The following is a 23653-nucleotide window of genomic DNA, read 5'->3' on the forward strand; positions in this document are numbered from 1 at the left end:
CTCCCCCGTATGAGGTTTCATACTTTTATTCCAAAGTATGAGGTGTCATACATTTACTCACCAGTGTGAGGTGTCATACTTTTATTCTAAAGCGTCAGGTGTCATACCTTTACTCCCCAGTGTGAGGTGTCATACTTTTATTCCCCAGTGTGAGGTGTCATACTTTTATTCCAAAGTGTCAGGTGTCATACCTTTACTCCCCATTGTGACGTGTCATACTTTTATTCCAAAATGTCAGGTGTCACATCTTTACTCCCCAGTGTGAGGTGTCATACTTTTACTCCCCATTGTGAGGTGTCATACTTTTATTCCAAAGTGTCATGTGTTATACCTTTACTCCCCACTGTGAGGTGTCATACTTTTACTCCCCAGGGTGAGGTGTAATACTTTTATTCCAAAGTGTCAGGTGTCTCACCTTTACTCCCCAGTGAGGTGTCATACTTTTATTTCAAAGTGTCAGTTGTCATACATGTTCTTCCAAGTGTAAGATGTCGTACTTTTACTCTCTTGTGTAAAGTGTCATACATTTTACATCATCAGGATATGCATCCACCCATTAAATGTAAGATGTATTCATATCCTGGTTGTCAGTTCGATGCAAGGAGCAACTCTCATTTTGGTGTATGCAGTGCACGACCCTAATTTACAAGCTACCTAACAGTGTATGACAGGTATAAAACAAAATTGCTATCAGAGAGATAAATATAGATATATTTAAGGATCCATATGAAGTTCTCTCTTCCACTTATTTACATAACGCTAAAAGCTGTGTCTACGTTTATTTGGATGATATTGTTATTATTTTAATATCAATTCCTGTAACATCAAAGTTTCACGACCATTTCAGTATTTTCACAGCTTAAGCAATTACAAAGAATACAATACAAAATTTAGCGAAAGTTTCATTTCTGTTTTCACTTCCACATTATTCTGTTTGTCGAACCAATATGACTGCGCGCACGGTATTGTTGTTAAATGACATCATTTTTATTCATAGTACGAGGGTGACTAACTTTGACTAATAACTTTATCTGCGACTGAATCCCTTTATTCTCACAGGAAACCTTTTTACAACAGTGTAATATCTGCAGAGACCATATTCCAGCCGTTGTAATACACTGACTGTGTCTCTCCAAGCAACGGATTATTGGGTATTTACTAGATTAAATGTGTGTTTTTCTGTAAAGAAGACAGATTTGCGGTCGGTCGTGATTTCATTTTCCACCTCCATGGTGGGTACACTCACTTCACGACGGAAGAAGATATCCCCAGCCTGTCCTCTTCCTCCTCCACCCAGCAAAAACATAAAAGAAAAAAAGGACGAAAATAAAAACACTGTTTCTAACGACAGCATCAGAAAAAAATCCATTTTATCCAGTCCAAGTATTACTTCACTGTAAGAAGCGAATACACTAAATCTTCAATTATAAAGTACCAAAAGACGGCCCCGTTTCATTACACACGATGGGCACGTGAAAAACGCGACTGTATTTTGCATCTTATCGCAGTCTACCTTTGTCTTTCATAGAATTGCGATCGTGAGTCTGTACGTTTTTTTTTTTTTAAAAAATACTTTTAATCACCTGCCATCGACCAAACTGATTAATAACTGCACGAATTTAATAAAGAAAGAACGAGATGCTTGACAGTGAACATGACGTCTATTTGAAGGTCAACAGAAGTATACTTTATAAGAACAGTACACTACCTTTTCCATTATAACAGTTATAGAGCCTTTAAATCACGCACAGTACAAATTTTCATTTACTTTTTTGTCAGACATTTTGCAGCGAATTCAAACTGCATTAGAAAAGTTTCAGTCAGTCAAGCTGATCCATGATGTCTTTAAATTATCCGACGTTTGTATATCCATAAAATAAGTGGGATTTGTTTCGAATTTGAGCGACAGAGATTGTATCATAAATATGAATTAGTCCCGCTTAAAGTGAAACATACTTGGCTCTCAGACCTTTCTCATTTATTACTCCCGTGACAAATAAGATTTCTATAGAAAATTAAATGTTTCTGGCTAAGCAACATATAATTGATAAAATCTTATTTATCGAAACGACTAAAACCTTAACCTTGTTTACAGCAACAGATCGTTGTGCGTTGATTGTTTCTGATATATTTAATTCATTGTAGACGGTTGCAAAGGAAATACCCCGACTTTAATACATTTATCTGATTGAATTCATTCTGGAAGCTATCAGGCTTTGTTTGGGAAGTGAATTTGGTATCAAAGTTTGCCCCCTCGTCGTTTCTGTTGTATCAGAGGAGGGGAAGACTGGAGCAGATAGGTGTATTTAGAGGAGGGGAAGACTGGAACAAAGCCATTGTATTTAGAGAAGGGGAAGACTGGAACATATAGGTGTATTTACAAGAGGGGAAGACTGGAACAGATAGGTGTATTTAGAGGAGGGGAAGACTGGAACAGATAGGTGTATTTAGAGGAGGGGAAGACTGGAACAAGTCCGTTGTATTTAGAGGAGGGGAAGACTGGAACAGATAGGTGTATTTAGAGGCGGGGAAGACTGGAACAGATAGGTGTATTTAGAGGAGGGGAAGACTGGAACAGATATGTGTATTTAGAGGAGGGGAAAACTGGAACAGATAGGTGTATTTAGAGGAGGGAAAGACTGGAACAGATAGGTGTATTTAGAGGAGGGGAAGACTGGAACAGATAGGTGTATTTAGAGGCGGGGAAGACTGGAACAAGTCCATTGTATTTAGAGGAGGGGAAGACTGGAACAGATAGGTGTATTTAGAGGAGGGGAAGACTGGAACAGATAGGTGTATTTAGAGGCGGGGAAGACTGGAACAAGTCCATTGTATTTAGAGGAGGGGAAGACTGGAACAGATAGGTGTATTTAGAGGCGGGGAAGACTGGAACAGATAGGTGTATTTAGAGGAGGGGAAGACTGGAACAGATATGTGTATTTAGAGGAGGGGAAGACTGGAACAGATATGTGTATTTAGAGGAGGGGAAGACTGGAACATTCAGATGGCGCTAACTTAGCTAAAACTCTGAATCAAAATTAGAAGAAGAAAAGAGAAAAAACAAGCACAGTAGTATAAGAGAAAATATCACAAAATTATTATCAGCAATTTTTTGCAGCAAGTTGTATCACAAACGTGACATAAAACGCCTAAATGGCGTGTCGTGTCCGTACAATTAGTGCAAAGGTGGATCAGTGCTCGCATTTTGATTCAATTTTATCAAATTATGGCTTCTTTAGACATTCATATTCTAATGTTTCCATGGTTTGAAAGAAAGACGATCGTTCTTGTAGAACCATGTCCTTCCTATCGGAAAAAGAGCTCTTTGGCTTCTATTCGAAGAAAATATAAATCACCTGTAGGTTCTCATTAGCATAATGGAAGGATGGATTCCTTTGAGGGGACGCAGTAAATAGTCTGTCTTCCTTACGTGCATTTAGCCCTTAATATTTGCATTTTCTTTTTCTTTTTCCTTTCTGGGGTGCAAAAATAAACAGCTTTACTTCTATATAATATAGAGATATCTAAATAATATGTATTTTTCTGACTGAAATCTAGATTACATTTCAGAAGGGCAAATTAAAATAGAATACAATGATGGATTTTATGACCACAATTCTGGGAAGCAAGAGATTGTGACTTGATCCAGAATAGACCATTTTACCACTGTTTTATACAATAAGCGAGCATATGTATATATCGATTAGTTTCATGTCAAAGCAAAGTCGATTAGATATACATTTTTATTAGAATCAGAATTAAATTAGCGCTTCCAAAAGTACAGTCTGTCATATCTAGCTATCACACGGCAGGCGTTGTTCCGGATTTGACACACATAACGTGCTTCATTAGCGACTTGACCATTAGAGCATCCCTGAACACCATACGCATCACAAATACTTCTGAGATTCCATGATACAAATATAAAAGTAATCGGTCAACTATTTGTTTTTTTTAAATACGAGTCAGTAGTTATTGCGTATGTACATTTTTTTATCGACAATTTACCTCTGTGTCACTTATCGTTGTCGATTCAAGCTCCACCAGATCCGTTATATTAATAGCAATTGTTACCTCCAGCCTTTTAACAGTTAGACTCCAAGTAATTATGCTAGTTTGTCTTTTGTTAAAGGGACAATCAGTTCAAATATTCATTCGAAAACAAGAACATAATATAAAGACAAAAATAAACCAGGTGGTGGACTATCGTTACAGTTACACCGTTTTCGCGTTTCCCACTCCACTGCATCAAATTGAAAATCTTAGTATGAACCCCTAATAACATTTGTCTGGCAAGAGAGAAAATCATGTAAGAACAATATTCGTCGAGATCATGTTTTAATAGCAGGAATTTATTTCGCTGCTATTCAATTGCTTCAATTTTCCTGTCTTTGGTACCCAGTCCAAGGTGAATTCCGTCCTTGAGTAATGATTGAAGGCCTCGAAATAGAACAAGCATTGTCCCAGTCTGATATTTGTTGTTTCTTTCATTTGACATGTTTCGTTTCCTTGAACGTTACTTGCTATTTAAAGTATATTTTGCCATATTTTCCTTCAAAAGATATCCATGTCTGAGCTGCATTTGATCTTTTCTGCGCAGTCCTCGCGCGTTTTAAATTTGCCTGTGTCCTCCTTTATTTTTAGCAATTTTGTTTCCCTTGTTTATTTTGAGGAGTTGTGCGCACCTGTTAACTAAAGAGTGTTTCTATAATTTTGTCCCATCCTTAATATCTATGTTATGATATAAATGACCTCTGCAAGATTGTTCCGTTTGTCTATTATTCTAGTTGTCCTTCATTTATGTGCCTTTCGACAAGATGCGATATGGGTTGTGGCTGAATGCCAGCGCCCCTATAATAGAGGGAGGAATGGAAACCGCGTTCTCCCCATCTTTCATATAAATCATATGATCCCAGGTGAGATCAGTGACATTTCTAAGTTCAAGGCAGTCACCAGCACCCATGAGAGAGTCCATTTTTCTAAGAAAGGGAATCCGCTAAAGTTGTCAACTTTTTTATGGAGAACTACGCCTACGTTATTGGATCTGGCTTGTCAGAGGAGTCTGGTTTACTGAATAAAACCTCCTCCAGGAGGTCTTCGTGTTCTAAATAGTTACTGACCAGTAATCAGCGACCTGTTACTGAATCTAAACACCAGGGTGGTGAATGAGGGTCACTGGACATACACAACCGCTTACTAAATACCACCATGTCTGACAGAATGTCACTAAACAATCAAATTTGGATATAATGCACAATTTAGGTTAACCATAAAATCTAAGTAGTTAGTCTATACGTGCACTAAATTCAGATATTTTCCATTTAAAATGATTTATAGCGACAATAGTCTGCTAAAAACCCAGTTGCCCCCTTTGTGCTCATTTTCCAACGTCCTGTTCTCAAATTATATGATTTGTCGCTCTGTTTCTGATTTTCCTTTTCTCATTATCATGGACTGTGCTCGTCTCAGTCTCGTGGAAAGACGAGAATAACGCTTTACTTTAATTGATGAGGTTATCAATTGTTTTGCTTCCACTTATGTGCAGTGGCATGCATTTCTTATCCATGCATATAATTATCCCTTTTCTCCCCGTATTCTTCGAAAGCAGGGGTAATTTAGGGCTTTTGAGTTTTCCAGAGTTGGAATCATGTTTCAACATTTTCTTAGCTTCTAGCAACCCATACATTTTATGTCGGCAATTTCTATCTTTCTTCTTTCTGCCTCAGACTTCCGTTGTTTCTCTGATGAAAGATTTTCTCATCTTCCTTCCTTTTCCCACCATATAATTTCCATTTCTGCTTACTTTTCAAATTTTGTATGGGCCTTCCTTGCATGCTTTCCTTATTTATCTATCTTGGCTAAAATTATTTTCTTTCATTTCTACATTCATCTCGGTTTCATATTTTTCCTTTTATCACCTTCCTCCCGACTGAACCCTAACAAAGTATTAAAGATATGGTTAGCGTAGACATTGGTGTTGACGATGTTAGCAAATACATTCACAGCAGATTTTGGGTCGACTGTAGACTACAAGCTGTTCAACAAGATGGTGTCGAACCTTGAGACTGGCGAGGTACGCGTGGGTTTGGAAGGTATTTAAAAGACTATGCCGACCATCCAAACAAGCATCTACGCCAGACGTTGTTGTCTATCGTTGATGGCATACCTATACGTCAGCCTCCATTGCATCCAACTTGAAGTAAGAACAGCCAACACTGATGGATCTTCCAGATTAAGAGGCTTGTTTGTCGTACAGCCTCCACAAAAAGAGATGGGGGATCTCTCCAATGAGCTGGACCTCTGCATGTTGCTGGCAGACAGTTCAACAATGCGAATACATACCTTGGTACGCCCACACATGGATACAGAAAGTTGAAGATGTGCGGAAAGTCCCATTCTGTCAAAATGTAAGAACTCCATAGAGTACAATAAGTTCTAGTGGCTTTCGCGGAAACTCGATCCGAACTCGTAACAGCCATCAGAGGTTCTACCAAACTCTAGGCACACGGCTCGAACTCTGCGCACCATCTAACCAGATTATCGTGGCACCGAGCCACTTCGATGGCTGTTAGTACCTTCCGACCTTGTTGCGAGAAAGAACTAAAACGAACTTGTTGACTAATACAAGAAGGCTGTAGTCGATAAATTGGCACACGCTACCTGCAAGCTGGCAGACCTAATTTCTGAGTAAGTAAGAATAATATATACACTTGTGTTTCGCGACACTATTTATGAAGACTGTACATTGAAGGAGCGTGGGATTGCACTAGCGTTGTGTTGCGTCAAAGGGATTGGAATCACTCTGGAGAAGTGGAAATGCGAGAAAACTTTGTGGTAGAGGTAACGACCTCAGCCTACCTGGTCGGAATTGGTGCAGGCTGACACCTGTCGCTGTGAGTTGCGTCTGCACGTATCTTCTACAACAACCAATTTCGCTAAATTGTATGGGATCCAGTGGAAATACTGGACACTCAAACTTCGAACGAAACTGCTATCGTACAAGCTTTGTTTAACGCCAAACAAAAGGCTTCAAAATACTATGCAGACTGCTGACAGGCTTTATAGCACCAACAGTGGAGACAATTCCAGTCCAGGTAAGCAAAATGTGCAGGTAAGCTGTAATCAGTAATCGATAATAATATACCTGCATGAGCTTTGCAGATACCATTTCCCGAGGGGGCGTAAGCACAATTCGTTAATTGCAATCAGTGACAGACGAAAGTTTCATTTATACGACCATTTTCTGCCGCGGGAAGTGGAAAACAATTTGGAAAGGTCGAGGAACTTCCAACTCCACTAATATGTCCTCTAGGTGACCTTCATACAACACCAGTTAATAGAAAGACAGAATGACAAACACGCCGTCATTTTTGTTGCAATATGCAAAGAAATGGAAAGGAATCCTATCCGGTACCAAAAGAATTTAAAGAAAAATGTGCAACAGTTTGCTCCACCAACACAATCTCCTTCATTATCTAAATGTACGTAAACAGTTTTGCACAACAGTCTTAGGGAGGGTTTGTCAGTACGTATATCCTTCGTACACAAAACCAGAATTTTGTCATCGGCAAGAGAGTCAAAATACACAGGTAGGTCTTTCCGCAAGGATAGTAGTGTTGCTGTAAAATTTTGTTCAATATAACACTTTCAAGTGCATATCGCCTGGCTACTGCAGGAGTGTGAGGAGGCACACAATAATAGCTAGTTCTAGATATACCAGTTCGATAGACACTCATTCTATATTTATTTATTTATTTATTTATTTATCTATTTATTTATTTATTTATATGCTCATTTTTCCCCGTTAAATTTACATTGTCAGAAGGGGCCCCGAGTGGCCGAGTGGTCTAAAGCGCTCTTCGTTATAGATCACTGCCATCTCACCTCTGTCTGCGTGGGTTCGAGTCTTGGATTCGACCAATGGGGGTATGTGAGAAAGGTTGCCAGTAGCTTCTCGAGGGTCGATGGTTCTTCCCGGGGTTTTCCCGGGTTCTTCCTCCACCATTAATACTGGCCGCCATACATAGCCTATCGTGTGCTGAAAAATGGCGTTAAACCCCACAACAACAACAACAACATTATCAGAATCGTTCAATATTACCCGATACTGAACTCGCGCGACAATACACATATAGCATTCACGTGCATAAAGGTACTACTTTCTATTGTAAACAAACATTGGACGCAGACGCCAGGACTTTTGATTTTGTACACAAATCAAGTGCACTCGCGTAAAAGGCTCTTTAAGTTGTGGTTGTTTAAATTTGTTTCTGAATGAACTAAAACAGATGTTTCGTGGACTGCCACATACCAGCTGCTTTGGCACATTCCGCGTTGATACAATGTTATGAATTTAGGCTAGCTACATTATATAAAAGACGGAATATAATGTCCTTACAAATAACATACAAGTGACAAATCATATACTCTCTTCTTTAGCTGGTGATAAAAATGGCAAAATAAAATATACTTACAGTTTTACATCCTGAATTTCCTCAAAATGTATTTTCTTAATTCTGCAAATCCGAATTACATGAGCCATGTCATGTCATAGGTTTTCAATAAGGATTACACATATCGAAACTGTGCTGTAATTTCGATGATAAGTGCAATTGCATTCTCCTTACTGCACTCAAAATGAAATAAACATTAAACTCCATAGCGTCTTTTTGATAATTGCAATTGAAAGACTTCATATTTTCCCCACATTATTATTTCAAACATTCAATGCCAGAAACAGAAACACATCTGCAGATGCCAACACGCTTCTCCCTAGCTTCACTCTCATGTATTTCATGTGGAATCGTCACATACAAAATTCATTCAATAATCACGAAATTTCCTAGAATCGAGAAAAATACCAAACTTGATTCATTCCAGATCAAATGGAAAAATGGAAAAGTTTTTGCAATGCACATTCATTCACAATATGACTCCATATATCAATTTTAACTAGACAGGCCATTTTGTTTCGAACGTTATGTCGAGCGCGCGACTAAGTTCAAATTTATCTGGGCGGAGTTATGTGCGCAGTAATAATGTTGATTTGTGTAATGATAAATATGCGCTTGTGCATTTAGTTTGGAATGCGGCATACATTCATTTACGTTGTTTATTGTAGTGTATTTTGTTTATATAATTAAGCATTAGTTAGAATTAAAAAAAATGAGCATATAATAAAAAGGTTACTGTCTTTGTATGGGAAAATATGAACTCGTTTTGGCGGAAGGATATACTTCACTCCCAAGGTCGTGCAGTATTCCATCCCAAAATTCGTTCATATTTTCCCATACAAATGCAGTAACCTATAAATATTGAACATAATCAAAATAAAAGTTCGAGCATACACTATTTAAAAACAAACTGCAATAGTCGAAACGACTTAGTTCCTGCTTCAAAAGCACACTAGCCAAATCAGAAGAATATATACCAATTAAGAGGACAGAGCGCAAGCAGAACGCATTGCAAATCAGCTCGTCTCTTGCGGATATTATGTCCTCGCTGTGCAGGTTGCCAAAGACGTATATATCGTCTGCAAACATCAGAAGGCCAGAAAGCGGATGGAAATGCGTACGCCCACCATGACCAGCAAGGTAGTCCACTCTGAAAGTACTGGAAACTAGGTTCCCATTGTAGGTTTTCTCGTGTAGTAAGTGTACTGCATCCGTCTTGTCGGTTTGAATGATCTTTATGCGAAATAATGTGTTTTTATGGAGTCCGTGTTTGTGGAATGTGCATGCATTTGCTAGTATGGCTGGAGAAAACTTGGTATTGTTACCCACATCATTGTCTTGCTTCTTGCAATACAAAATTTCTAATTGGATTTTTCTAGTACCTACATAGTGCAAGCATGAGCCGCAAAATAGTATGGCTTTGGTTGCGTCGCAAATATAGCCTAGTCGGGTAAAATTGAAGACCTATACCGCTTGCCATTGACACTGGATACACTACCTTACTTCTAGAATGGTTGTCGAAAATTACAGTTACCTTGAAAACATTAGACTATATTAACACTACCCACTAGGACAAGATTTGTTACACGAGCCAAGTATCTTACGACGACATGTTTGTTTTATATAGTACTTTCGGAAAAAAATGAACTGGTGGTCTATGGACGACAGGAACCGTTCGTGTGTACTTTAATCTTTGTCTAAACGACCGTATGAGTCTTGATCGCGGCTTCCATCGAGAACCTTATCTTAAAGAAGGGTTCCTACTTTCTCTCTCTCTCTCTCTTTCTCTCTCTCTCGCGCGCGTGCGCGTCAGTGAGGAGAATGAGCCATTATCATCCCTTATCAGTGGTGTTGAGTGGCCTATTATTTCCTGAGATTGCTTATTCTGACTATGGAAACAGCTTATTATCTGTCATTGAAACAGATGATTATCTGTCATTGAAACAGATGTGTTCTTTCCTTGAAAATCGTAAAGCAATCCTCCTACTGAAAACAGATCGAATGTTCACCGTCAGGGATCCATCAACCTCCGTCTGGGCTGGAAAGGTTAGCCATGTAATAATGCCTGGCTATGTTGTGCTGGAGCTGAAGGATTAAAGGCTGCCTTCCATTATGTAATTTTAATTAATCAATATTCATTGCGTATTATTACCTAATACATTCCTATTTACCCGTTTTGATGTTCATTCATTATTGGGATTATTTTCCGAATGACGTAAATGACTGTGTTATCAGATCAGTAAAATTCTTCTGTTTGTTCCAGGCCTACAATTACTAACTGGAGGAGAGAATCCGCCTTGGTCTGGGAACTAATGAAAAAAGAAAGAAACGCAGTAACAACATGTAAGCATTACATAGTTATAGAAGTACCCCGAAAACGCATATTTTATTTGAGAAAACTAATGGTGAACATGTTCAATATAATAATATATGTGTGATCTTTAATCACATGTTTGACACGTTTCACGTATGTCAATGCGGTGGCCAATCTTGTGAAACATATTCGGGTCAAATCCAAGTTTCGTAAACAATTTTCAAAAAACGACCCCACAATTGAAACAAAAATACTTCATGTTTTAGTTATTTAGTGTCGTGTGTGAAGTACGTGTATTCCTTTTGTAAGAATGTGAATCATCATAGGAACGCGTTTTTTTTTTTCTGTCTGAACTTTATGCACTTTCTGAAGTCCACTAAATATTTCTTCGTTTATTAAGTACGTTGCATGTTTCCTGGCCTCCTCTGATAAACATCTTGCCCGAGTGTTATCACCCCACTCATAGTTTCTCTGCCTATTATATCAATAATGTCGCTGCTTTAGTAAATTTTAGGTTTCAGTATCAGTACTTCCTGTATTTGCTAATAGGCTTTCTAATGCCAGTCACATAATCCGCTGTAGTAAAAGCGAAATCATCCCACTTTCGGTATACCTTTAGATTGCAACTTATATAACAATTAACATATACATAGCAAATTCATCTACAATAAGGTACTGGCCATTTTAAGTTTTAGGGGATGGGGGGTATGTGACTTTCTTTTGAACTGAAATAACGTTTTTTTTTCTTCTTTTATTTTAAGATAATATTTTTTCCAGATAATACCATTGATATAATATAGTGTTTTATTTGTGCTTACAATCAGAACAATATATATTTTTTCCAGCTATTTACAGACGGAACTTAAACAAGGAAAATATCACGGCCCTGCCCTGAACGCTGAACTGGTCCCTGATATAATTAATGTTTACCTAGGTATGTATAGCGGTACTTTCAGAAATATGCGTGAGAGGCAAGCGTGGGATCCCATACTCAGTTAAAATCTAAATTTGTATTATGTTTCTATGATATGGCTTATTCTTCTGCAACTTTTATCTACGATCGTACTCTTGTTTTTTCCAGAGTTAAAGCAATCTAAGTCCTTGAACTATGGTTGACTCTTTATTTCTAAAGCAGCATTTGCATTGATTCGTGGTTCAGAAAACAGAAAAAGCGATAAAACAAACAAAGATGTTGTTTCCTATAAACATTTGCATAATTATTTACTGTCCATGATTTCTCCTGATATTCAGCTAGCTAGTTCTAGTTGTTTTAAATAATATTTCAATTGACCTTTATAATTCAAATGCATATTTATTACATCCCCATTTAATCGTTATATTTCATCTGGTGTTCAATATTGAAGTTCGTTCCATATTTCTGTATTGCATACCAAGACTAGAACTATTTACTGATTTCACTAATGTCTGCGAGTCGATATTCTTCGATGCACTGAATCAAATTTGAATAAATTCCAATTTTTCTTGAACTCCATACACAGTTTATAGCAAAAGATTTTTGGAAATTTAAAAACAAATGACGTATGGTATACACGCAAAACCGCATTGGCGTGTCACGTAATTCACAGTCTTAAGAAAAGGCGACATTTGATCTGACGTTTGAATGTATCAGAGCCTGAACGCTTCGAGATATTCATACGCCATATCAAATTAATTCATTATGCCGACTGCAAACCAAGCACATATGTAATTTTTGTGTGGAGACTGCTATTAGCTTTACCCAATATAGATATGTTGGGTATTAAACATTGTGCCAAATGAAGTCTAGGAAAAACAGTGGTCGGATATAATCAATTTAAGAAAAATTCTTACGATGATATGTTTGAAACGTCTATAGCATATGCCTTATTATTTTAATCAAAATGGGACTCACTTTGTCACAGCTTGTAATCACGAAGCACATTAAAATCATTATAATACGTGAGCTCAAAGCCTATCATTAGGTTAGCTGGCCTCCAAATGCAGCAAGATTATGAATGATGCAATTAGTTTTAGCCTAATAAGCTGTTTAACTGATGCAGACTTCTCTAGGGTCTATTATCAAACAACGACATGTTAGAGACTACTTCCTGGCTTATCAAAACACGACATGTTCGAAAATAGGTCATGACCTATCAAAACACGACATGTTCTAAAATACTGCACAGCCTATCAAAACACGACATGTTCGAAAATACTGCACAGCCTATCAAAAAACATGTTCGAAAATACTGCACAGCGTATCAAAACACATGTTCGAAAATACGTCCTGGCTTATCAAATAACGACATGTTAGAGACTACTTCCTGGCTTATCAAACAACGACATGTTAGAGACTACTTCCTGGCTTAACAAATAACGACATGTTAGAGACTACTTCCTGGTCTAATAGAAAATCCAGGATACATTTATAGAAGTTATCCGTGGAAAGGTTGCTGTTTTTTTAAACAAAAATTAAATTTGGTCTTTAGTTATGGAATATAACTGCAAAATAATGAAATTCCCGAGCCTGACTTAACGCTGGTGACGTACATAATTGTACGTAGTTAATTAACTTCGAAGGGGTGACGTATGTTTCTAAGCTACTCATCCAGAAATTCCTTTTAACTGATTTTTTTTGTCTGTTTGTTTTGTTGTTTTTTTTTTTTTTTTTTCTAAATATTTCCGTTTATGTCTCTTTCACCTGTATGTCTGATGATCCAGGACATATCTGATATCAATAGCCATAGTTAGGTCGATAATAGTTTTGGTTTCAGTTTTCCTCCAAGTAATTCTACTTGTTTGCCTTTTCAGAAACAGGCAGGCAATTAAATAATTGTTCAACAGATAATAATTTGGAAACAAGAATAGAATATAAAGATTATAATATACCTATTGTTATGTTGGAGCTTCTTTTTTAGGACACATTTTCTCGCCAGAGATAAAGACATTTACTTAAGTGTTATCAATTGTTTGTGCTTGAAGTATTTTCAATATACCTGAGGAAAAAAAAGAAATAAGATTCTAAGATAATGAGTCTAAATGAGGGAGGGAAGGGGTATGGGTCTACAATTTAGAGTTGTTTTTGCAATATGATTTTATTGTTAAAAGACACAATACAATGCATTTATAAGTAATTAAAAACCTATTCCACTCTATTTTTTGCTTTATAGATTTATATAGGTAGATTTATATTATTTATATTTATAATTATATTATTTATTATTATTTTCGGTGCATCTTGACAGGCACGTTTGCACTCTCAGACGCAAAATGAAACTATTAACTTTACATATTCCTACTGGCAAAGTAATAAAATGTTATATTTTAATGTTTTACAGACGAGGGAAAATTTAATATCAGTATAATAATCAATATTTCTTAATATAGACTAGTTCATCCTATCTTCATCAGTATTATGATTAAAAACATATTGTTCAGTCAACTTTAATTTGTAAAAGACCTAGTTTTCCAGTCCGATAATTCAATACCGCGGATAAAATAAGAGAACTGAGCACTACTAGTAATGTTCAATATGCCATCAATTTTGTTGTCGTGGGGAATGCTAAATTCTTCATGCGATTCCGCTATTGCTCTTGTCCTGGCAAGAAAGATTTTTTAGATAGAAGAAATAGAAAAGAGTAAAAAGAGATTAAAAATTCATCAACCATTTAATTATCTTATATTCTAGAAAGGAGTAAATATACAGCAAAAATATAGCACGTATCTAATGTAGCTATTCCATAGCATGTATCTAATGTAGCTATTCAATAGCACGTATCTAATGTAGCTATTCAATAGCACGTATCTAATGTAGCTATTCAATAGCACGTATCTAATGTAGCTATTCCATAGCACGTATCTAATGTAGCTATTCAGTAGCACGTATCTAATGTAGCTATTCCATAGCACGTATCTAATGTACCTATTGCATAACACGTATCTAATGTACCTATTCTATAGCACGTATCTAATGTACATATTCCATAGCACGTATCTAATGTACATATTCCACAGCACGTATCTAATGTACCTATTCCATAGCACGTATCTAATGTACCTATTCCAAATCGTTCGCTACTTGAAAATGTTCACTCAAACCCGACGCGTATTGCGTTCCTTGTCCGTTGATCAATGTTCGAGATGCATCACACCTGAAATACTGCATGGTTAATAAGGAACTATTCTCTCATTGTTTTATTAAAACACTACCATCTTGACATTCTCTGGCTGATGAATCCATTTCGATTACATCGTCTTGTCATAAAAGATGTCTGCAAAGTTACGAAGAAATAATATTTGATTTCCCCCATGAAATGCAATTGTTGCACCTAAAGTTATATTCTTCCGTCACAAAATAATATTACCAGCAACATGTCTGCTTTGTCTCTAAATGTTCCTTTGATACTAGTGAAAATCTGTTAAGGAACATATCATTCGAGACTGCAGTCAATTGGCTTCTAGTCCCATAAAGTCCTTAAACACAAATAGGCGGCATGTTCATGCGTGTCTACCACACTAGGAGCAAATCCAACTGAAAAAAACCAGTCTGAATACAACGCGATGGCAAGAACACTAAAACATTACCTGATGCTCTTTTATATTTTAGTTTACTGCTCTTGAAATTATTGTATATTTAGTTAATTGGGTTAAATTTGTATCATTGTATTTTTTATTTTTTATTTTTTTTGTTTCCTTTTTCAATAGTGTCTGTCGACAACACAGTTATCTATCGATATATCTATCTGTCTATTTGTCTATCTATCTATCTATCTGTCTATTTGTCTATCTATCTGTCTATTTGTCTGTCTGTTTGTCTGTCTGTCTATCTATCTATCTCTCTATCTATCTGTCTATATGTCTGTCTATCTATCTATCTATCTATCTATCTATAGGTCTGTCTGTCTGTCTATCTATCTATCTATCTATCTCTCTATCTATCTATCTATCTATCTATCTATCTATCTATCTATCTATCTATCTATCTATCTATCTATCTATCTATCTATCTATCTAATTATTGATATGCAGGTAGCAAATACCCAATATATTTTACTTACTTTCGTTAACTTGCATGTGAATAATCTGTACGACAGTCGGTCAGGGGGGGAGAGTGCCTCCACACTTAAGTCTATGCAAAAATTACAAGTAAAAAAAAAAAAACAATTACCACTCTTTACGACAGTTAGTCAAGGGGGAGAGTGCCTCCACACCTAAGTACATAAAAAAATTACCAAGCACAAAGACGATGGTCATTCTATAGAAAAGTCTGTAAAGGGTGTTACTTGTTTAGGCTGTCATAAACAGTAACAAGAAAAACGTGAAGACAACAATCTTTGTAAAATTTAACAAATAATGTATTTCCCTAGAAAAACAAGGTAAATTTGAGAAAAAGAAGTTACGGTTTACGAATCAAATCCAAAAATAATCCAAGCATTAAAAATTAGAAGTCCCAGAAATAAAAACTCCTAAATGAGTCTGAGTTGGAATCCTGAAAAAAAATCCAATATGGAAGACGTGGACGAATGCTGTGGTCAGTGTTATCCTGATGCATCAACAGTTTCTTGTTCAACCACATAAAATAATATTTCAGTTTTAAATTCCAAATAAAAATTCAATAAATGTCTTTGTCCGAGAATTCTGTTTGAGCACATAAATATATCCAGTAAAAAGAATTAATAATTCCATAATATAAAATTTCGACTCAACCTGGTCACAGACAGAACACCTTACGTGTAAGTGTTTAAAAGCCAAACTGAAATTATTTCTCTAATCATCACTATTAAATCTGGTCACTGCGCAATTCCGGTAAAAGCAGAATTTCGAAATAAGAACGTAAAGCTATTTACATGTCTAAAGTCACGTAGTCCCAGTACAGCCTCGATTTCACTCTAAATCCGACACTAAGAAAGAATTTTTTAAAATATTGTTTACTTCCAATCATGAAATAATGCCAGGAACTAGGTCAGCTTTAGTTACAAAGATCAAATATTAGGTTGTCGAAAAACCGATCTGAATGTCTTTAAAATTTCAGTTCCAGTAAATAAAATTACAGTACAATTGCATGTTATGGAATAAAATAATATTTAAAAAAGTTAAAACTAACAAACAAACAACTAAATCAAATCAAATCAAATTAAATCAGATATACATACAAGGGGGGGGAAGTGTATCCGCGCACAAGTCCATACAAATTATTGCCAGTCGCAAAGACGACTGCCACTCTATACGACAATTTGTAAAAAGGGAGAGTGCATCCACACCAAAGTCCATACCAAATATTGACAGTCAAAAAGACGATGTCACTAAGCCGACGATCCTCTGTATTGTTCATGTTTTCTTGACAGAATCACTTTTCCTTCCAACAATATATTTTCCTTAACCCTTCTTTGTTTTATACTAGCTAATGTCTTTTTTACCCTAAAGTCTTAAAAGAAAACCCCATCAAATACCATTGATTTTTCATTCAAAATATTCCCATGCCAGCGCTAAATTAGTAAGACAAAAGGTCATGAAAGGTACATAAGGATTTAATTTGCATTCATTATATAATGTAATTATCAGCTTTAAAAGGTCCTTATGTGTAATGTACTGTTGTCACATCCACCTGGCCTGCAACTTCGTTTTGGAGATACCTGTCTTACCTGTAAGCGTTAATGGACAAAGGAATGGGCTCGGTACCATGTTATCCAGCTACTAGGATTATTGATCCTCAGATTATGTTTTATATAACTTGTAAAGAATAGTAGGCTCTCTAGCTGTATAAATCCACCTTTGTATTTAACACACACAGATGAGGCACACACCATGAGCCTTGCTTTCGACCAAAATGTTAATACAATAACCAGGGTTATTTTCGATAATCGGCGATTGTACAAATCTTTATTACTGTTGAACAGCGATTAGAACTATTTTTTATTTAAAAATGTACTCATATTCCACTAAAAGGGGACGATGAAAACGTTTCTACCTGCTACTTTGTGCGTGATAACTGAATTTTGTTTAGCAATCAGTGCTTGTTTCTTACATAGCTTGCCACTGAACTTACCGTTACGTTGTCGCGATAAGAGAAAGGTAAAGCCAATTAGATTTTACTGAAGACTTGCTATAGAAGTCTTTCTGTATTGAACTGATTCAATGTAATAAACATATTTCCCCGATATCCCTTTATCCTTCATTTGTATTGCCGTCTCCCGCAGGTAGCTCATTTTCAATTTTACCCTTAGTTGGAATCGATTAATCTGTCGCTAGTGATCCATTTTTCTTGACTGCAGTATCATCACTGTTAAAGGCTACATTCCAGGGAAAGCACTTCAGGTAAGTATATGTGTGTGGTCCGCAAAATAAAATTTAGAGACCAATTGATTATGGCAGTCTATGGATTCTGTTACATCCGATATAACGATGATTTCGATTTTTCTTCAGAAAGGTAGGTAGAGGTAATGTATATTGTTATGTATATTTAATCTGTATTGTGTTATTGACCTTTGTCTGAAACTGAGGGTAGGAGTTGGATGATACGTGAATAATTTCATTATCTATTAACAATTGTTTTTTTTATATACTTGGGTTTACATTGTAGATACGGTATTGATTCTAACCTGAGAAGATTCTAAAAACGAATTTGGTTTATACATTGACGAAAATTTCCATTAAAATGACATTATTTGCAGAACATGGTTATTGCGACACTGTGGGAATCTATATAAGTTTGTTTACATCGAATTTTTATTACTATCTTATTATCTGTAGGGGAATCAGTCTCTTAACTGTGTTCATTGATAGTTTGAGAGTATTTATTTATTTATTTAAATTATTCATTGGAGTTACAAAGTGCTCTTTTGTACTTTTGGACTAAATCACTATTTTATGAACGTTGTAAATTCATTTAAAGACATTCTAGATTATGTAACTGTGATACACCAAGACTATTGGCACATCGCCAAATTCCAGGCTTTTGAGACATCAGAACATTCAAAATTGAAATTCATTCGGAACACCAGTGGAATTGATTCGAACACTTTTTACTTTCAGACATGTGAACGAACATTAAGGACTATTTGGGATTTATTTCTCAAGACTCTGAGTTCCTTTTAAGTCTTCGCTTTGTATTCTATGGAAATAGATTCTCTTTTTTATTATATGCTTTTGTGTGACATACAAAGACTTATTGGTGAAATAATTTTCTTATTTCTTTCTCATGCCTCTATTTTTATATGTGAAACATATGTTTTCACATGGGAAAATATAAGATTTCCCATCATGCCATGCGACGCTTGATCGTGTGTACCCATACCAGTTGTAACTGCAACAACAAAAACGAGTACTTTGTGAGCTAAACAAGATAAACTGTTACTGTCTTAGATTTCAGACATATAAATTAATCATTGAGAGAAAAAATTTGTCCAGACGCCATTCGCGGCGTTCCGAAGTTATTTCTATTTACTTCCTTGACAACGACAAAAATCGATTAGATGCATTTCTAAATATTCTTTTCGGTTAGGGTCTAACAGTGTTCAAAATAACGCAAATTTATTTTACTGCGACAGATGAGGAACAACCACACCTTACGCATCCTAGATTTATACCCATTTATTTCTTGCACACGGAATGAGACTATTGCGGCCCTTCCGCCATACTTGATTTTTATACGATTATTCCAGCAAAATTAACCTCCATTGAAATGTGTGTGTCTGTGTGTGTGTGTTGGGGGGGGGGATAAACAAAAAAAAAACAACTCGATTTATGTCAATATTATATTTTTATTACACTGAAAGGAAAATCGTGCTCTTTGTATTATACTAACAAACTAGCAATTACGTTAATTTCCTTACACAGTGAGTATCACGTCTAATATCGTTGCTACGTCTTCAGTTGTTGCAAGGCTTTATCGTACCTATTTGTGGTTAGACTGTTGATGTTATGTACAACTTTGACACCCATCCATAAAAGCGTTTATAATGTACGTCTATTCGTCCGATCAGAGAGGCGGTTACATTGTTACATAACAGTTGTACGGGGTCGGTCAAGTTGTCCGTTTAAAGGATAAACTGCCAGGTAACCTAAAAAATTCATGCTCAGTCTAAACATTTCAACCCAAATCGACCTTGGAAATAATTCGACGGAGTTATGCTACGTAAAATGGGAGATATCATTGAAGAAAACCGTATAATCAGTCACTTTCTGAAGTACAGTAGGCAAAAAAGATCCATGTAAAATGCATTATGATACCTGGATGGAATGATTTGCACAAGTTCAGTGAAAGAGCGTTCTCCAGTAGATATATATTTATAGAAAGAGACTTGGGACTATTTCCGCCAAGAATAAGTAACTTCATCAATAAGTCGCCATAAACAAAGCTATGATAGTGTGTGACGTACACCTAACGTCACTTGCTAAATATAATCAGAGAATCTTACATTAATACTCACTTCAAATGAAATTTATGAAACGATTCGATTATTGAGAGCATAGATATAAGTATTTGTTTTTTAATTACATGACTAAAAGTACTCATTTATTTGCTTTTCTTAGTGAAATGAATTTAAAATACGGTTTTATACCTCTGTCGTTACGTCTTTCATTTTGCATTACGTTGTGACGTTATTTGTTACATTATGAATGTTGTTTGTTTTACATGTTGCATTTATGAAAATTATGAAATGGGTACATTTTCTTAAATAACACAGAAATCATGTATGTGATAAATAGAGGGATTCGAATTGGTAACGATTTATTAATTATTGAGCTTGTTCAGCGAATTTCATAAATTTGATATTAAATCATTACCCATGTGAGATTCTGTTTATGACATTGTTTTCCAGGGGAAAGATCTTCGAGAGATAGAAGAAAATATGACTGAATTTATTCTGGATCTGATTCTGAACATGCCAATTTTTGCGCGTAACAAAATTAGTCTCAGACAGTATTTGATTTAATAATGGGCAGTGTTATATTCAATACCATTGAAAAATAGATTATTTCATCAAATAAAAATCAAGAAGCAGCCGCCTTTCTAAATCAGTAGAATATTTGACACAGACAACATCATTTTTCAACACTGGATCTCCGATGGAAATTTCTATGTGATGTCATTTGCTCGCGGTAGGTCAGACGAGCCATATACATCGCTTCGATTACAAGGTTTCCATTGTTTCCACTTAAAGCCTTCTGGCAAGTTTCATGATACTCTTGTTCCAGGGCAATTTTAGAAATCGAGACGATTATCAGAATTCGCTCCAAAATAAGTTTCCCTCTTGTGAATTTCCAGCTACACTCACGAAGTTTTTGAAACTGCCGTTCTTTGTTTTTGGCATTAAATAATCCCTTTAGGAAGACGTACACTTTTGTCAAACCCGTTGATTTAGTTGGGTCCCGACCTGATCAAATAGCACATTTATGCGAGCAAGTACGTTGTTATTGTTTTTGTTATACTACTACTACTACTACAACTAATTCTTATTATTATTATTATTATTATTATTATTATTATTATTATTATCATTATTATTATTATTATTGTTATTATTATTATTATTATTATTATTATTATTATTATTATTATTATTATTATTATTGTTGTTGTTGTTGTTGTTGTTGTTGTTCTAAGCACATAAGCGCTACCTCGATGCCAGCGCAGCCGTTTAGGTCGACATCCTTTGCAAAAGCAGAACACATGTTCCTTCTTTCCGGGGAAAAAAATTAACATGTTTGCTCTCTATGAATTGAATTATCGCGAAACACAAGTCAGTCTTATACTTCGTGTTTAGTTTGTTCGTATTATGCAAGTGCAATAAAATATCATCTTTCTGGTTATTGTATGCAGAAAGCATTAATTACGGCGAACAAAAATGTTTTTTGTTATTTTAACTTTGCAGCATTATTAATGAGATAATGTAGCCCTATGTTACTCGATGCTCTTTGAAGGTTTATTCAACAGAGACATCTCTTGCGACTCAACCCGAGCGTGGTTCCTTCTTTTCTTTCCACCATTTAATTACAAACGCACATACACACACACCAAAAATAAAACCTTTTGCTAAACATGAAATATTAATTGCTCTTTGCGGAAATGACAGTATCAGCTTCACGTAACATGTAGAAAAATGATTCCTAATTTTACGAGAGTCCATATAGCCAATTCCCAAGGAAGGCTGATAGTTATACAAGTTCTGTTGGATAGAATTGAATATTGAAATCGTGCTGAATTTGAATTCACCTTTGAAATATGTTATTAATATGCTACATTTGAGAGAGAGAGAGAGAGAGAGAGAGAGAGAGGCTGACTTGTGGCGGCATTCCCTTCGTAAAATATATGAATGACACAGAAATTCTTAAGGAGGCTGTCATATCAGTATTTGACGGAGAAAACTGTAAATTAGTGAGGAGGTGTGAAACTAATATCGTAATACTGAATATAAAGACGGAGCGAATTATATCAAATGTCTGTGACGTTCACCCAATAGCATCACAGTGTATATACACTGTTTAGGTGAATATCATAACAGTATACATCCGTATCCATCTAGAATATTTAATGAGTTCAACAACATGAAAGGACGAGACAAATGAGGTTTCAAGGATAGTTTTAGTCTATTTTAGACAGTTTTGGTTTTGACAATTATTCAAAACTAACGTCTTGACCAGCATCTACAAAACGTATTGTCTGTGTAACAACGGTCTTGACCAGTATCTACAAAACATATTGTCTGTGTAACAACAGTCTTGACCAGTATCTTTCCATAGCAGGGGTGGGCAAGATACTACATGTGACCAGGTTTTGTCCGATAATATAAATAATATGATGCGGCTTAAGGAATCACTTATCCGACCCATGCCCTGGAGACAGTTGTCCGTGTATGTTCTAGAGGACATACTGACAAATAAGCTAGAGCAGCATGTCTATGGCATATTGTCGTTTTAACAACAGCAATAAGGTCTAGACCAGAATCTAGATGGCATATTGTCGTTTTAACATCAGCAATAAGGTCTTGACCAGAATCTAGATGGTATATTTTCGTTTTAACAACAGCGATAAGGTCTAGACCAGAATCTAGATGGCATATTGTCATGGTAACAACAGCAATAATGTCTAGACCAGAATCTAGATGGCATATTGTCGTTTTAACAACAGCAATAATGTCTAGACCAGAATCTAGATGGCATATTGTCGTTTTAACATCAGCAATAAGGTCTTGACCAGAATCTAGATGGTATATTTTCGTTTTAACATCAGCAATAAGGTCTTGACCAGAATCTAGATGGCATATTGTCATGGTAACAACAGCAATAATGTCTAGACCAGAATCTAGATGGCATATTGTCGTTTTTACAACAGCAATGAGTTCTAGACCTGAATCAAGATGACATATTGTAGTTTTAACAACAGCAATACGATCTAGACCCTACTTGCAACTGTTATCGTGATTATCATTTTCGTCTTTATATAGCTTTTACCATGAACCTTTTGGTGTTACTATGCTGTTCATACAAGCAGTTGTTGGTGTTAATATGCTGTTCATACAAGCAGTTGTTGGTGTTACTATGCTGTTCATACAAGCAGTTGTTGGTGTTACTATGCTGTTCATACAAGCAGTTGTTGGTGTTACTATGCTGTTCATACAAGCAGTTGTTGGTGTTACTATGCTGTTCATACAAGCAGTTGTTGGTGTTACTATGATGTCCATACAAGCAGTTGTTGGTGTTACTATGCTGTTCATACAAGCAGTTGTTGGTGTTACTATGCTGTTCATACAAGCAGTTGTTGTTTCGAAACTTTGATTTAAAGGAAATAAGCAAGTTGTTGAACTATTTATCCTTTCATTCCTTTTGCTTTTCTTTCTTGTGGTTTTCGTTTTCTTTTACTTTTGCATATTCCTTCAATTTTTACATCAGCTCTATGTAATTCTAA

General features: G+C 35.9%; 1 protein-coding gene across 4 annotated transcripts in view; it reads left to right on the forward strand.

Annotated features, from left to right (window-relative positions):
* Nucleotides 1-23653, forward strand: part of LOC149792469 (soluble guanylate cyclase 88E-like) — a 501393-nt gene that overhangs the window by 356976 nt on the left and 120764 nt on the right. For 3 of the 4 annotated variants that reach the window (XM_089971051.1, XM_089971052.1, XM_089971053.1), the window contains 2 exons: nucleotides 10717-10796; nucleotides 11613-11701. The exons of the other annotated variant lie outside the window; for it this stretch is intronic. The gene's annotated coding sequence lies outside the window, so the exon portion shown is untranslated. The remainder of the gene's footprint in view (nucleotides 1-10716; nucleotides 10797-11612; nucleotides 11702-23653) is intronic. 4 annotated transcript variants of the gene reach the window in all.

Source organism: Sinohyriopsis cumingii, chromosome 9 (assembly GCF_028554795.1).
Source record: "Sinohyriopsis cumingii isolate HCF-2022 chromosome 9, ASM2855479v2, whole genome shotgun sequence".
In the NCBI taxonomy this organism is placed as follows: domain Eukaryota; kingdom Metazoa; phylum Mollusca; class Bivalvia; order Unionida; family Unionidae; genus Sinohyriopsis; species Sinohyriopsis cumingii.